The sequence below is a fragment of the Erpetoichthys calabaricus genome, chromosome 2 (genome assembly GCF_900747795.2).
Source record: "Erpetoichthys calabaricus chromosome 2, fErpCal1.3, whole genome shotgun sequence".
Taxonomy (NCBI): domain Eukaryota; kingdom Metazoa; phylum Chordata; class Cladistia; order Polypteriformes; family Polypteridae; genus Erpetoichthys; species Erpetoichthys calabaricus.
Window position 1 is genome coordinate 115,538,296 of NC_041395.2, and position 15,833 is coordinate 115,554,128.

Consider the following 15,833-nt stretch of genomic DNA (forward strand, 5'->3'; position numbering starts at 1 on the left):
CACTGTTGTTATTTCTGTTATCTGTCTGAATCTCACTTGAGGAACACCCATATTTTAGTTTATTTTTAGAATTATCTGTGTTGCTATTTTTATGTGTTATAAATTTTCACCATTATTTTGTGACTTCATGATGTCATCATTTGGTAACATTTTGCATTGTTCTTGGGTACATCTGTGCCTATTGTAAGACTCCTGTGTAGTGCCCTGATGTGTCACATGATTGTGAAGCTATTCTAAAAGATGGAGGCATACCAGGACTGGTATCCAAATGTTACCTTAATACAAGGAAATTACATTGAAATTTTAAAAGACTTGCACTTTGAAAAAACAAAGAAATAATGTTTTGTGTATACAGTATATATATATATATATATATATATATATATATATATATATATATATATATATATATATATATATATCCATCCATCCATCCATTTTCCAACCCGCTGAATCCGAACACAGGGTCACGGGGGTCTGCTGGAGCCAATCCCAGCCAACACAGGGCACAAGGCAGGAACCAATCCCAGGCAGGGTGCCAACCCACCGCAGGTATATATATATATACATATAAATACACATACAGTGGGAATCCTGTTATAACAAAACTCATGGGACCATAAAAATATTTTGTTATAACAGAAATTTCATTGTAACAAATATGGGGAAAATACATACAGTATTGTAACCAGGGCTGCCAGTGATTCACCATGTCTAACAGCAGTGGCACAAGGAGCCTGGTAAACAGTTAACCAAGGGGCAAAGCAATTGGTTGTCCTTTGCAGGATCAGGGTTACCGCATACCGTGCTTGTCTCACAATGTTTAACATTTAACACCTGGCTTTGATATGCTCTTCCTCACACTCTCTTATTTATCTTCTCTAGGCCATATCTGTCACAGTGGTGATTCCGTGCTTCTGGTATTCTTCTAATCAAAAGATGGTAGCTAAAACAGGATGATCACCTGTGCTGTGGCTCCTAACAGCTCCTATCCTGAATGAAGTCTTGAGACTGAACCTGCCTTCTCTGTAGTAATAAATTACCTGTGTTTTCCTTGAAAACTGTGACTCACCTTCTTGTCTGTTATGCAACTCTGTGACCCAGCTTGACAATATAACTTTTTTTTTATAGAAATACAAGTATGAAAATAGAGAATGAAAACGAGATGTTAGATGTAACTTCTTTTTTTAGTAGAAATATAGGTGTGAACACAGAATGAGAAGGAGACATTAGATGTTACTTTTCTTTAATAGAAACACAGGTATGAAAATACAAAATGAAAACAAGACATTAGATGAAGATGAAGAAATGATTCTGAATGCTTTTGCCACATCACTTTTCTTCATTCCAGAATCAACTGATCAACTGATGCCATTTCTCACTTTTTTGGTTCATCTCAAAGAAAACTTTAAGCAGCGCTTTGAAACTTGCACCAGTACAGTATCCACACACATGACACAACTACACATGTGGAGGCTAGATGGAGTGCTGACTCTGAATTTGGCTATACTTATATGATGTTGTGCTTACTCTCTCACAGAGACCGATCAAGATTGGAAATTTAGCAACAGACTGTCTCTTTCGTTAAGGCAGTATGTTGCAGGGTTCCCAAGACTCGACATGGAAGTGGAGGCATGGCATTTTTTGAATCCCATTACTATCTTCGGTGGACATTTTTGGTCGAATAAACATTTGTTATACTGAAATTGACATTTTGTTAAAATGATTATATATATATATATATATATATATATATATATATACACACAAGGTGAGACACAAAAATAACTGAATTGATAAAAAAAAAAATTACTGATGAATTACAGCATTCTAAATATTGCCACCTTTTATATACTCCCCCTCCCAATCTCTACACCGCTCCATATGTATCTTCCATTGATTGAAACAGTGCTGGAAGTCTTCTTGCTTGAGGCTCTTCAACAGGCTTGCCGTTTCTGTCTTCACTTCATCCATTGAAGAAAAATGTGTTCCCTTCAGGTCAATTTTGATTTTCGGGAACAAGTAAAAATCACAGGGAGCTAAATCGGGCAAATAGGGAGGATGATTGAGGACAGGATTGTTTTTGTCAGTCAAAAACTTCTTTATGGCAAAAGCAGTATGATCATTTCGAACAATCTGATTGACCATTTTGATGTTTTCAACCGTCCAAGAAGAGCGTGGGTGACCTGGGCGTTGTACGTCTTCCACATTTTCTTGTAACTTCCTTGAAACATTTGTGGCACTCAAAAACTTGTGTGCAACACAAACTGTTATTACTGTACACTGTTTTTATCATTCCATAAGTTTCTGTGGCCGTTTTGTTCAATTTTGCAAGAAATTTTATGTTGAATCGCTGTTCAATTTTTTCACCAAACATTATAGTGGCAGCTCATGTAGCAATTGTTGTGCAAATACTGACTGGGCTATTCACAGGACATATCTAGCCGGTCGGTGGTTTGAGAGGGCGTATAGGAGGGGATATAGTTCTATGATTCACATTCGGCCGACCTCCATACGGTTTTCCAGGAAAGCCCCAAGCCCAGTCCGATTATTTTTGTGTCTCACCTCATATATATAGTATATTATTATTGTCTTATGAAAGACTTTAGACTGCAGATTTTGATTAATAATTTGATTTTGGTGACTTTGTCTAGTTACAGTATTTCCTATGAAAACCATCTATACCTGTTATTTGGCTGTTTCGTAGGATACTTCTCTGTTGTTAGTATCAGACCAAATATGTTAAGTCAAACATTGATCTAAAGAAATATTATAGTAGCACTTTAAAGTTCAGTTTTCATTTAAGTGGCCTTCCCTGTAGAGTTTACTTGATGATCTGTGGTAGACTGGGTATCCTCCTGGTCCTCATAGTTTTCCTGTGTCTCCTATGTGTTTCACAACTTTTCTTAAGGGACAAAGGCCAAAAATTGCAGTGTGAACAGACGACTGCTTATTTATCCAAAGTGTATGTGTGCATTTTGATGGACTAGATCCCCCTACAGGGAGGTTTACTTTACTACAGTAAATGTTTTTAATAATAGGCTTTGGGTTGTTTTATCAGAAAGAAAGTACTATATTTGCAGAAAATGGATAGATAGACTGTTTTAGGTGGAATTTTTGTTGTCTTTTCAGAAAAACTTGAAAGAATGATTAACGGGGTGACAACAACCCCAGTGAGCGGATAATAAGATAAAAATTAGTTTATACCCAGCAGAATCTAATCTGGTAACACTAATAATAACACTCAGGGAGTGACCGTACTCTCAGGTGCTACTCAATTCCGCAGGCTCGTCCTTGCAGGTCTCTTTTTCCTTTGGTCTTTTTGAGACTAAAGCCCATCTTTCTAACACTACTTGTAAAGAAACCGCTAATAATGCAGGTGTGGATTGTGAGAGCTGCTTAACACAAGTTTTGACCACAGTCCTGTGAAAGCCCAAGTAAAACACACTGGTAACTCGGACAACTAAGCACTGCAGATGAGTAAGACATCTCTCCTTTGAACTGCTGGTATCCCATTTACAGCAAAGGAAGGAGAGATAAAAGTGACAGAAACTCAGAGACATGCCTGTGTGATTACAGAGGCACTTTGAGGCAGCCTAACAATACTCCACCATTGAGGCTCACTTTAGGAAACTTAATAGCTAGAATTAACCAACTGGCTTTTTCTTCGACTTTCTAAATTTGGCTTAGTCAGATCCCTTCATATTTTTATGCTTAATTAGGTCGTTCTTTTTTGAGGTAATCTCTTCTTTAATTGCAGGTAATTACTTGTGGTTTACTTGTGCTTTGTTCCCAATTAACTGAGTGGAAAACTGCATGAGAATGTGACGTGCCCTGCAACTGCTCTTCATTCCAGGGATTCAGTTTCACACCACTAGGTGCTCTTCAGCCACTCTTGTGAGCGCAGTATTCACTTTATTCTAGTGGAGCAACAAAATGAGTTTGTTGATGTGAGATTTATTATTCATTTATTTTTTTTTATTCAAGATGCTGTCTTGTTATGATCATATCATATCATATCATATCATATCATATCATATCATATCATATCATATCATATCATACATGAGGGATGTTCAAAAAGTTTCCGCACTTTCGTATTTTCTTTAGAAACTGACAGACTGAGAAGATCATTCCTCCCCCAAACTATGCGACTCTTCAATTCCACCAGAGGGGGTAAACGTTGAACATTATTCAAGTTATTGTCTGTTTTTTTACCTGCATTTTTTATTACTCTTTAATTTAATATTTTTTGCTGCTGGAGTATGTGAATTTCCCCCTGGGATTAATAAAGTAGCTATCTATCTATCTATCTATCTATCTATCTATCTATCTATCTATCTATCTATCTATCTATCTATCTATCTATCTATCTATCTATCTATCTATCTATCTATCTATCTATCTATCTATCATTAAAAATTTGGCTTGACACGGGGAAAACTGCATTGCAGACGTAGTTACTGTGTAGAAAAGTGATGTAATTTGTTTTTGAAATTCTTAATCAATAGAGTTAAAAAAAAGGGTGGAAACTTTTTGAACGTCCCTCGTAATATAATATAATATAATATAATATAATATAATATAATATAATATAATATAATATAATATAATATAATTCTCAAACCAACATAATCCAATTCAGGATACACATGTGGCAAGCCTAAGTCAGCAGCATCAGGCACAAGACAAAACGGCAGTCCATTGTGAGGCCACTTTTGTACACATCCCCCCTCTCACTCACAAAGGTAATGTGGAACTGCCAATTAGCCTAATACGTGGGGAACAATTATGCAGACAAAAGGATAAGATTACACACAATTTAGAAAAATAATGAAGTCATGAAAATAATGAAAAATAAAGCTAAAATTATTGAAAATACCTAATGTTTACAAAATTAAGAAACATACACCACATAATAAAAATGCAGATAAACAACTGGGTTTGCATTTTAAATTGCAGCTTGTTTTACAAATTTAGCCAATTCAACACAAAAAAGAATTATATTAATAGACAATGATTTTTGGAAAGGCATGTTGCCATAATGTGTTTCAAAGTTAGACCTTTTCTGTTTGGGAATACAAAAGCTCTCATACAGTTTCACACATTACTGAAATGTATCCACATCTTTGTCTAATTTCTGAACCTGTATGGATTTACGAGAACCCCTAGCTTGTCTTGGCTCTACTGTTTACAAAGTAGGGGTTACCCATGGATCAATCATGGCCACAATTTAATAAATCAACAAAGGAGATAGGCAGTCTCCTACCTGACAGAGCAAACGGTCCATGTGCAGGATGAGTGACATCTTCCATAATGGAGGTAGCTTTGCTTTTGCAACTACTGCTGCAAACGTCCTTGATACTGGGTAGGATGCTGCCAATGATCGGCTGAGCAGACTTAACCACTCGCTACAGTCCTCTCTGTCTGTGGCCGAGCCACTGCTGTACCACACCATAATACAGAAGATAAGGATGCCCTCTACCACACATCTGTAAAAGGAGGTCAGAACAGAGGGGCACAGACCAGCCCACTTCAGCCTCCTTAAGAAGCAAAAGCATTGGTGGGCTTTCTTAACTAGACAGGCCATATTGTAGCTCCAAGACAGGTCAGTTGTAATATGCACCCCCAGGTATTTGAAGCAGGTGACAATTTCACCCTCTTCTTCATTGATGTAATGAGGAGGGTGAGTACCATTGTGCCAAAAGTCCACAATCATTGATGCTAAGGCTGTTGTCCTTACACCGCTTCCAGTTTTGCCACTAACATCCTGTATGCTGACTCATCATTATGAGTGACAAGTCCTACCACCGATGTGTCATCTGCATATTTCACTATGTGATTGTTTGGATAGTGAGATACCGTATGCAGTTATAGGTCAGCAGGTATGAGTGTGTGGGGATATGTGCATATTTATACCCTGCGATAAACAGACACACTTTTCAGCATGGCACATGCTTCCCAGTGGTAGTCAAGAATATATACATAACAACTGCACTGTTATGCAGTGAATTGCCTCCACTTAGTAAATTATGGGCTTAGTTTTCTAAGTATAACTTTAGGGTCTCTGCCTAATATGCCAAGGTTTCCTTTGCCCGCCTCATTAATTGTAAACAATGAGTCAGTTTTGGTCGAGGCTTTTGTTTACTCAGGTGCAGTTGACTGCTTTATTAGAGCCTAACTTGTGTATCAGCTGAACTGTGAAATTTTCAAATGACCTGGAAATATAGTTTGCTATAATATGAGAACCAATTGGTATGGGATGTATTGATTAAAGTTTCTTTTTTGTAGTTTGATTCTTATATTTACCCCAACTTTTTAAGTTAACCCAAGTGTAAACCAACAACAATGCCTGCACCCAGCTGTCCTTTTACAATAGCTACCTATCTAATAAATTCAATTGTGCAAAATTCAGATTATTAAGTTAGACTATTAGATTACTATTTAAAAAAAAAAGAAGGCACTGCATTATTCTATAGACAGATCATAAAATCGGCCAATTGATTAGCAGCATGGGGCCACATTACCCATATTGCCACATGCCACTTTGCTAACAAGAAGGATGTGTATTGATTTAAAGACAGTAAATAAAATAATCATAATTAACATTTACCCTCTTTCTCTGATCACTCCCTTACTGAAACAGCAAAGGCAATGCATGGTTTTCCCAAAACCCAGTCTCAGGATTGCATATTATTTGGCTTTGTGTAAAACAGAAAGGTAAGATGAAAATGTCTTTTAACACGGCCACAATTGGTTAATAGTTGGTTATGCCTTTCGGACAAGCTGAAGCACCTACTCTTTTCAAGTTATTTGTAAATTATATTTTTAACATACATGCTAATGCTTTTGATTTTTTTCAAGTTCAGAAAGATGCACATTTCTTAGCATATTTCTCCAAGAAAGCACTACTCCTGGAAAGAGTTACCGCTAAAATAGGCAACATACTTACAGCAGTCATTAAATTTGTTTTGAAAGAGTGGCTTTATTGTTTGGAGGGGGCACAACAACTTCTTGTGCTTTGTGACCAAACCCCAAACATTCATAGTAACCTTTGTTTTTTAACCTTTTTAATTTTATAATATCCTATCTTATAAACAAGACTTTCAGGAAAGCACATTTATTTGTTATGATATGGTTTGTTTAATTTTTATAATTATTCTGAAGTCTTTTTCTTGAAGGTATCCATCCATCTTCTTGGGGAATTTCAACCCAAGGAATTCAATAGTAACTTGAAAGTTTATTTACCATTCCATTGCAATGCCATTTTGCCTTGTTATGGTTGCCATCATTTTTAGTACTGTCAGGTAAATTATTGTCATGATAGCCTTTCACAGAGGATCCTGGGGATGCACTGCATGATGACATCTTTGGAGCGACTGAATGTGCGCATTCCGTAATTATCCAAGATTGTGTTTCGTTAGCAATTCCAGTTGCTTTTTGGCTTGAAGACTGATTTTTGGTTAGTGGTTAGGCTTGAACAGTGGTGTCATTTGATTTCCTGGTTATGACTTTGACCTGATCATTTCTCCATTTTATTGCTTGTAAAAAAGCTGCTGTCTCTCTCCTCTTTCTCTCTGGCAGTACACCATTAGACTGCTAAAAAATCTGAAACCTATTTTACCCAATGGAAAGCTAATCCCAGCGCTTTTTAATCAACCTAAAAAAATTAACTTTGTCCTTACGGCTCATATTTTCATTACTCCAAAATTAAATTATTAATAAACTAATCATTTAGCCCGTTACAATAACGGGCGCTAGAACAATAGTGCATAAACATTAGTAGGAACAGTCTATATTAAATGGCAAGGGACTTTGACCTCATTCTTTTTGTTGGTCGTATTTTTCTTTCTTTCAGCCTTTCTTTTGTTGATGTTTACTTGCTGAGCTGACCGTTCTTCGTGGGCTGCCGCCGTGTATTGTGTGTTTTTAATTTTCTGTGACAGTAATACTGTCTTGTATGTCCGCTGGCTTGTACGTCCGTAATATACATTTAATTTTCTCTGGCAGTAATACAGGCGTGCGCATCGGTAATATGCCTTTAATCTCCTCTGACAGTAATACTGGCTTGTATGTGGCTGTAATATGCGTCACTGTATTGTGTACCTTTAATTTCCTCTCGCAGTAATACTGGTTTGTATTTCCGTAAAACGCCTCTAACTTTCTCTGACAGTAATATCGCGCATCGCACCGTGCCCCGCACATGTGCATTTCACCAGAAGCCCCACGCATGCGCACTTCACCAGAAGACACACACACACACGGACACCTGGACGCACAAAGGGATTTTATTAAAGAGGATAAGCTTAAGATTAGGATATTGTTTTGTGTTATATAGGTGCTGAGTGGATGTGCTCACAGAAATATCCGTGCCTGTAGCACACCATCTTCACGGAAAAGCCAAGCTCTCTGGTCATACCATAAGATGTTGTCCTGTCATGCACGCAGTGGAATATAGATCAAGGGGAGCCAAAAACAGAGCAAACATGACAAAGTTTAAAATAAAAAGTTAAAAAAACAATAGTAAAGAAATTAAATTAGAGCCTGGATAGTTTTGCCTGTGCTTGATATGTTATTGTCTGAATTCTTGTTAGTCTTGTAGATTCTAACTTTTAATTAATTAATTTGAATAAAAGATCATTTAACATCTTGTTGACAAGGCTTGAATTTAGTTCTGCATTTCACCATAGGTTTACAATGGCAGCCATGTTTACTGAGACACAGTGCCATGTTTTAGTCCTGCAGGTCTGCTGATACTCTGGAGAGGCTTGTGATGAGGGACTGCATGGAAAGCTCACCTTCTTATGTGGTTTGGGGCATGTATGACACTAGAGACGTCCATTCACCAAGAACCCATTGGAGTTTGCGTTTTACACCTAGTATTGCTGTACTGTGCATAACAGTGCATTATAGCGTGTGCCATGATTAATTGAGAGATCTTATTTCCTTTGATTGATCAAGGAAAACAATAGGCTCACACATTTGTCATAATCTGGTTTATAAATTAACTTTCTTCCAACTGTTTGTTGGCCTTGAAAAATTATTTGAATATGGTTTTGGGGATTTCTGATCAATAAGTCATATTGATCTTTTACTTTTTTTGAGTTTTAAACATTGTTAAAAATTAGTATTATTGTCCAGCAATACAGTCTTGTTTTTCTTATTGACACAGCCATGTTGGAAACTGGTTGCTAGAATGCGAGGCCTTGTTTGTGAGAGAAGGTTCATAGAGGTTCCACATTATGATGGCTTGTTTTTAAAAACCCGGCACCACCTAATCATCCAAGATTTGAATTCCTGAAAGTGAAAATTATGTATAATTTTATATTATTAGTTTTTTGATTTACTGGCTATGATGTTTCTTTTGCCCTAGCATTACGATTTACATCTCTTTATATGACCCATTTTTGGTTTATGACTTACTGCTTTGTTCTCTGACCACAGTTGTGGCTACACATTCAGAGCTTTGTTATTTAATGGTTGTCTTCCTGGTTAGAACTCTTCTGTGAATTCTGACTTCACAGTGTCATCTCCTGATTTAATTCTCTTTAGAAGCTGTGAATGTCTTGTACAAGTAGTACAACATTGAGTCATTTGTGAAGGCTTGTGGAATTCTGCAATAGGCTCCTCACTATTGTGCAGAAGTTTTTCTTCAGCCTTTGCCTGCATCTTGGGCACATATTTCATCTGACCTGCCAAATTTCATAAGCCAAGCTATTACATTGGATCTTATCAATGAGTTGTGCAAGGCTGTATGTTTTGTACATTTGCAGAAAGTGAAGTGAAAGAAAATGGTGGAATTTGAAATACATTTCTGAATTATATGTTTACCAACAGCAATAGTCTTCTATAGGAATTTTCTATTTACTTTTAGGTGTTACACACGTGTGCATGGGAGGCAGCTAAAGGGCTCAAATGAAGGTAATTATATGTCAGACCAGGGGATGGCAGAGTGCACTGATCCTTTCTCTTTTTCATTGGCCGACCAACCACGGGAAATTCCACCTGGATTTGATGACGTCACTTCTGTTTCTGGGGCTGATGATGTAATTTCTGGTTCCTGCCCCGATGACATGACTTCCTCTGCCTGACTTTAAGACCACCATGCTTGCCTGTCTGTTTGTTCATTTTTTGGACTAAGATCTGTTAAGACCAGTTTAATATGAACCAAACCTTCATCTTTGGTAGACATACGTCAAGTATACGGGCAGCTGCCCCTGAACCTTTCCCTGTGTTGTCTGAATCCTTTCACATAGGTTTCAGACTAGACTGAGTATTACAATTAACCTTTCATCTGTCTACTTCCCCAAGTCTATTGAGCAAATGAAAGCAAATGGAAATGATTAACTGTCTTCTATATTTCTTAATCAATTGGGGTGACGATGTGCCCAGGGTACAGTATACCAGAAACATAATAAATCAAACTCAACTAGGGTTTTCCTGCATTGCATTTAGTTTTTTTTCCTACATAGCATAACACATATTTATTTTGGACCATTGCCACTGAGTGCAATTCAAGGATTTGGTTGACATGGGGATGTGGGGAGCCAACCTGTGATTACATGTTCTATCATGGAAGCTATCTTCATGTTAAGTTGGTTCCTACAAATTTATCCAACAAATCATCTTTTTTAAACCATTGCTATCTTTCATATGTTAATGCTATAAACGTACATAACCGTAGCTCTGCGTATTTCCATTTCCTATGCTGCACTACCATCAAAGAGAAAAGTAGATCCCAAATGCAAGATTCAAAAAAACCTGTGACTTTTGCTGGACACAACATTAAAACAATTGTGACTAGAACAGGGAATGTAGCGCAACAAACTTGTCTATCCCATTCACATAGATAGTCCAAAAGAACATCAAATTGAGATTTAAAGGTTCCTAAATCCCTGGTTTCAACAACACTACTTGGTAATTGGTTCCATGTGTATGTGGTTTAATGTGTGAAGAAAGACTTTCTAACATTTGTGTGAAATCTATCCTCAACAATTCTCCAATCGTGTCTCTCCATTCTTGAGACACTCCGGTGCTTTGCCTGGCACACTGGCAATGTTATTTGCTGGGTGATGTGCCATGGATTCCTGATAGGGATATTTATACCCCATCATTCTTACTGCTGTTTCACTTTAGCTACACAACTGCATCTGACAAACTTCATTATTTCGTGATATTTTCATTTTAGGAGAAGTAGGCCATGTGTTACTAGTGATTTGTTGCAACATAGTACTCTCATCTTGTCTTGTCCTCTACTAAGTCAAATTCCATTGGGAAGACCTTGATCTTAAATAAGTACATTGTTTAAAATTTAAATATAAAATATACTAAACAGAAAATTCAATTGATTTAATTCTTTCAATGCGGATTTTTTCAAATTCTCAGATGCCTTTGACATTGAACCTCCTTCCAAAAAATCTGTGATATCTTTGGCAAATGTTTGGATTTTTACACATAACAGCCTTGACAAGGTCCTGCACATTAAAACTGCACAGTCTATTATATTACAAGTACTTGGAGTTAAATTGGGGGTCTTATGATTTCATGTCATCTTTACCCTTGTAAAAATAATATTTGCGCATACTTTGAAGAAATAAAAATACAGAATTTATGAGGTTTATCTTAATGTCAATAGAAGGGAGCTTTCTTTGTAATATTTAAAAGTTAAAAACATAGTTAGGATATTTCATACATGCATTCATAATAAAAAGTCTTCGTTTTGTAAGATCAATCTTGTGCCACATTCACATCATGCAAATTATCCTGCTATTTTAATGTTTATTCCATAATAACAACATACATTAAAATACCTTTTTGAAGCATGCTATAGATAGTTGAAGAGTCCATGTAAAGTATTTGCTATGTAATGTAAATTATTATCTATGTAAATTATTTGCTATTAAGTATTCACTTAACAGCTTGCTTAAGTGCAACTTTTGCGAAGTCAAAATAGCAATTTGTATATTTAATATAATTTCAGTACATTAGTTTCATTTGATTAACACACAAATGACCATATTTAGCAAAACCTAAAGGGTTTTACAAACATGAAAAGCACATTTCTAACTTTAACTGCATTAATGTGTTAAATTCATGAAATTTTTCACCAAAGTGTTTTTAGCAGTGACAATGTTATGTTCACCAGTGACCTTGTTCCTGCAAATGCGACTGGCTTAGAAAAACTTTTTCCCCAGCACCCCATGATGCTTTGAGATGCCTGCATGATATCAGAGAGCTATAAGAGCCAATGTTGGATGGGACAGCCCTCAAGTAAATAGTGCCGATCCTAGAAGTGGGCTAAAAATTACCAGAAAACTTGCAGATATATTTAAACACAAAATACTTTATCAGAAAGAAATAGGAAATATGTCAGTGTATTTGTGTCTTAAAGGTAATGTATTTTTGCAGAGACTTGTATGTGACCTACTGTATGTAATACATGAGCCTACCCACTTAATAGCATTACCCAGAGTGCAGAACAGTTGAAGCAAACAGGAAAGAGTCAAGAATCCTTGTGCTTTTAGTGTTGTGCTTAGCAGTGGCAGTGAATGGACAAAAGTGTTACAGGAAATAAAAAAACTAACTGTACTTTATGGTTTGAGAGAGGTGATTACCAGCTAGTGAATCTATGGGAGAGAACCTTTAGTAAATTCACATTTCCTATCTGCCATTCTCTAAAAGACTTTTTACTATCAATTTTATCTCAGAGATGCATGGTGGAAGAGTGGTTAGCATTGCTGCCTCATAGCTCAGGTCACATTTTTGGCCACAATAATCAGTCCAGTATTGTTGTTAAACATATCCCTAGCCACCAGGGAAATGGCCATTGCATCCTTATAATCCACTCAAAACAAATTCAGTTTCTCCTTCCCCATTGACGACTTTGCATTTTGCCAAGTTTGGCAAAGTTCCCGTAGATTCCTATGGTTTCCCCAAACTCGTGGTGAAGTGAATTCCGTATTGTTCGCTTACCACTAAACTTCAGTAATATGAGAGGTCAGGAAAGAATATCCAGACATAGTCACGTTAAGAGAAAGGCTGCAGAAATGCAAATAACATCACTTTACAACAGGGATCTGCAGAAGAGTGTCTCAGAAAGCATATCACATTTGATCTTAAAGCAGGTGAGCTACAGCGGAAGAAGATTTTGGAAAATAAGGGTGCAGTGGACATATGATCACAAAAATGGAACTGAAATAGAAGAATGGAAAAGTAGTCTGGTCTGATGAATTGTAATTTCTGCTGTGACATATACAGTAGATGATAGAATCAGACTTTGGAATAAACAGCAAAAATCTTTGGTTCCTTTCTATTTTGTTTTAACAAAACAAGCTACTGATAATAATATAATGGTCTGGGTGATGTCCTCTTGGCATACATGCACATTAGGCCTTGTAACACCAACAATCTAAGTGACATTTGAATGCCACGCGTTACCTAATTATGGATGCTGACCCTCCACATCTTTTGATATCCACAGTCTAGCTTTTTAAATTAATACTTTGAGACAGATAATGTCTCATATCACAAAAATATATATCTTTTCAAGCTGGCTACATGAACATGACAGTGATTTTAGTTTATTCCAATGGCCCAAATAGTCTTCAGGACTCAATCTAAGAAAGCAATTTTAGAATTAGGAGGAATGGGAGGTTTGCAGAATAAATGTGGGCGCAAAATATCAGCAGAAACTGTATAATGCTTTTGAATTTGCATCGACCTTGTTGAATCTTTGTCTTGATAAAATCAGGCAGCTCCAGAAGCAGACGTGGGTCCTACCAGGAACAAGGTGTGTCTAACTAATAAAGTGTCAACTAGCCATACTTCAACAATCAATTAATGGGTATTTATTGTTGGGTTCCATTTATGTTAATCAGTTTCAAACTATTAATATTTTTGTTCTTTTTAAACAAATCTGTGTCTTTATGTGTACTCCTTATGCAATCAGTTACTTGTAAAGTCTGTATTTGTATCTACCTGGAAACGTGTCAGGGTGCCCTACACCTGCACTCAGTGAAGAACATTATACCAAAATAAATTGAACCAAATTGAATTGAATTGAGTGGATATCCTAAAATATAGGCTCAATAACTGAAAAGTATTGTCATGCAAATAAAGATGTTATTGAATTTAAAGGGGACAATTAATATAGAAAGATGCTATATAAAACAAAGATTCAGTGAAATGATAAAGCAGCTTAAAACACAAGAAGACTTGCTACTGCGTCGCTTTCATTTGCACATCAGTCACAATGATTTTGAAAGCATACAAGTCGTTACTTGTGTAAGAAGGCAGAAATATGGCTTAACCCCAGGAAAAAAAAAAAAAAAAGAGGAACGGGGGACTGCAATGTGTATTTAATTTTAGACAGACATTTCCCAGCCATCGTTTATTCAGTATTCCTTCAGACGTTAAAAACATTTGGAAATACTTATGAAACTTTTTTTGCTTTAAGTCAGAGTAGGTTTTCACCGTGTAGGATTTTTTGGGAGAGGTTGGGGGATTGATTTCGTAAGAAAATACGTGTGACCGGTCATGGCCCACACCTGGCTGAATTTCCTCTCGTGCTGAACGTCACAGATGTAAGGAGTTTTTTTTTTTTTTTTAATACTTTGATCATATAGTGGTCCTTTTCAGGTACATGTGACTTGTAAATTGGAAGAAGTAAAACAAAACAAAAGAGCAAAGTAAAGTCAATAATGAAAGGTTGATGATATGGAGTTGTTTGCCTATACTTTCACTATTCCATATGCTCTGTGGCCTGGCAGCTTTGTTCTTTTTATATGGGAGGTGATATCAGTTCTAGAAACTAAAGGTCAAATCAGAAACATGTAAGTTAACTACTGTTGTGCGTTCTCGGCACTCTCACACCTTCAGATGCTCATGAGCCCAAGAGCTCCTGACGGCACTTGCTCAATGCTGCATCAGGGATTAAAGCTCCCTAATTGATTACTTTTGCCATATGACCAAGTCCAGAGAGAGCCTCTAGTGTGGCAGCCTGAAGGAAGAGGAGCGGGTGGCCTGTCGCTAATGAGGTCAGCCGTAGCTGAAGGTCAAGGTAACAGCTGGCATCCTTTCCCTTGCCCCTTATAAAGCTGCTTTTCCAATTCAGGTCTTATATAAGCGTTTCTGGTGCTCACTTAAGCAAAGCCTGTGGCTTCTCTGGGGGTCAAAAGGGCATTTTCCTCAAGGGGCTAAATTTCTCCAAGTAAAGCAGAAGCGTCAAATGGTGTCTCTCTTCTGTCATTGATGTTGCTGCTTAACAAGGCTGGTTGGACAGGGCAAAATAAAGATACTAAAATTACACAGTGAGAAGCATACGAACACCATTCACTGCCTCTTTACTCAACAGCCAGTGCTTATGGGAGCTATGCTGATATCATTAATAATGTGCCCAGGAAGCATTTATTTTTTTCAGTGATTAAAATGTTCACCCTAAGGCACAGATTCTGCTGTGTTTCTTCTTAGCCATCATCCCCAAATAGTACCCTACTACACCACCAGCTGTGCCAGTGTAGGCCCAAATACACACAAAGGCACAGCTGTGAGAGGTTCAAAGGTTAAGATATTACCCTAGAGGTGACAACTATTATGCATGTGATTCTTTGTGTATTGCCATTTTAATTTATATTACATGCAGTATTTTCGGCTATAAGGAAGGATAAAATAAAATTACTATATTCAGAGTTTCCATTAGATACTACCTGCTGAGCCTTACAAAGTTTTGTCATTTAGAATGTCCAAGACACGTTCTTCAGCAACAGGAATGCTAATATCTTAGGGTGAATAATTATCTACAGGTTTCAGCATGAAAAGATAGAGCGACCTTTTAG